The following is a 2,671-nucleotide window of genomic DNA, read 5'->3' on the forward strand; positions in this document are numbered from 1 at the left end:
TGATTATCTATGAATCTTTGCATACTTATACATAAAATTTTATTCTTTAATATACACTCATTGCTACCCCAGTTCCAAAACAATGTCTTTTGTCCTAATCGATTGATGCTGCCATATACCAGAACTCAGCTCTTTTACTTCAGTAAGTGCACAGGAGTTTGCCCTAATTCTGTGATTCCACCACAGTATACACAGTATTCTATTCCTGAACAAGAAGGAAAATCAAACATCTTCTAATAGAAATCCAGAAGTTGAAAAAAGAAAAAAGAATAAAAGTCCTCTAATTGATCAGGGGTGTAAAAGTTTTGCCAACATTTGAGCAAGTCAAATCACATAAAATTGTATGTTGTCAAATCATACTGATGGGAAATTTCCAAACCCTGGTGGAGCTGAGAAGCAATTCTATAGGTTGATGAGCCCTCAGGGAAATTTCTTTAAATTCCAGTAGAAACCTGTGGAGGAAACTTTTGCTGCTTTATTTGTTTTTCCTGAGACTATGTTAAAGGCAGCACTTGATAAGCAGTGGGGGACATTCTCTATCTTGTCTGCCAGAGATGCTTTTCCTCTCTCTCTTAGATGTAGAAGGAAGTGTTGGAAACAACTTTCCCGATTTGGCCAGCCACCAAATGGGCTTCTCTCCATAATGAATGGGAGATTAACGTCACCAGAATTTTCATGGAACTGATAAATGGTGAGATTTATAATTCCTATGTTTGTTTTCAGAGAGGATTTCAAATTGTGAATTAGTGCCTCAAAGTGTGGGTGTCGTGGTCACGTCATAAAGTTTTATGTACACTTGGCCTAGTTACATAATCTTTCTGGCTCTCAGACTGTACATACTTAATGAGGATAATAATATTACCAAGATGAAAGGATGTGGAAACAAATAAAATAATACTATTGGAGTCCATAGAACAGTTTTTGATACATAATAAGTATCCAATAAACAGCCCCATTAGAATGCAAATTGGTCTTTGTTTTTTGGGAGAAGCTGGATGAGCACCTAATTACTTCAAGTTTAATGAAATTAGACCTATCTTCAGCCTTTCATATTATTCAAGTTAAATCCAAATTACTGAGAATGCATCCAGTGCATATTTGTGTCCTTGGTCTCTAATAGCATTTTATTAATTCCTTCTAAAATATTCTCATTTATTATTTATCCCTGATACTCTCCCCATCCTGTTGTTTTAGATTAAAAAACAGAATTTTCTATTGTATAAAAGTGTATAAAGGACACTGATGTAATACGGTAAAGTCAAGTGCTATTGTAACATATATATGGATTTATTGATATAGAATAAAGCATATATTCTATTGATATAGAACAAAGCATTTATTCTATTGATAACAAAGCATTTATTCTATTGATAACAAAGCATTTATTCTATTGATAAAAAAATAAAGCATTTATTCTACTGATATAGAATACAGCATTTTTTCTATTGATGCAGAATAAAGCAGTTACTATTTCCACCGTGACACCTTAACAAACGGCACAGGGAAGAACATTGGGGGTAAGAAAGCTGCCTCACATCACAGAATGAAGTCTTCTTATTTTAACTATGTCTAGTTTATTTTACTAACACATTCGATGTCACAAATAGCATTAGGTTCCTGCCTCAGAAATGTTCGCAAAAATTTAAATTTGTTTGGTGCTACTTGCCCTGGCTTTGTCTTACCTTTAAAATGAGCTAAATCACTAAGACCAGAAAAAATGAAGGTAAGGCATTGATCAGAAGGAACACCAGTAGAAACAGAGAAAGGTTTTTTTTTGTTTGTTTGTATGTTCTGATCTTTTTCAAATTCCAGAAATAGGAAGAGTATAAAAATTGAGAGATTTAGGGAAATCAGCAGAGCATTTGGAGGGGAGAGAAAAGCATCTGAAATTCTGACATTTGAAGAGACCATCCCAGGTTGCCCGAGAAAGGAATATTCTTAGCTGGACAGGCAAGGAATAGATCTTTTGTTGCTGAATAATAATCCTGGATCAAAAATATGGTGGATTTGAGGAACTTAACAGGGAGGGTAATTACAAAGAGGATTTTAATTTATTCTTTTTCTTTGTAATAACAGTATTTGGAAAAATGAATGCAAATGTGACTGATGTGCACACATATATACATATAAATGCATCTAAAATTTACTGCTTGAAATATAACTACAAAACATTACTTTTAATTCCTCTTATAATTCTGAATGTTATGTATATTTCAACCTTGAAATAGAAATTCTATTATTTTCAGAATGCATGATGCTAGAATTAGTTTTCTAGCAAAACCTGAAGGGAAGGAAATTGTAGGAAATGTGGCTAGTGGGACATGAGGAGGTCAACTTCTCAAGGTCATAGCTCCAAGAGATCCTGTGAACGAGACCTGAGCAATCTGAGGTGCAGCCCCAGCATATTAAGGGTGTGGCCATCAGGAAAGACCAGGAGAAATATGGACAGAATAAGCTGCTTGTAGAGGAGAATGTGAATTTAATATTGATATCAAGGTGAGTACATAGAGGACAAGGAGGGCTGGTCGCATGGTATGGCCCTTTATGAAAAGTATACAAGAGTTTATAATTTTAATATATGATTCTGTGTAATCTTAGCATGTTAGTTCCATCTATAAAATAAATTATCCCCAAGCCCTAACTCCCTTTGTCTGAACTGTTTAGTTGATAA

Source organism: Propithecus coquereli, unplaced genomic scaffold (assembly GCF_000956105.1).
Source record: "Propithecus coquereli isolate 6110/MARCELLA unplaced genomic scaffold, Pcoq_1.0 Scaffold227, whole genome shotgun sequence".
Taxonomy (NCBI): Eukaryota; Metazoa; Chordata; class Mammalia; order Primates; family Indriidae; genus Propithecus; species Propithecus coquereli.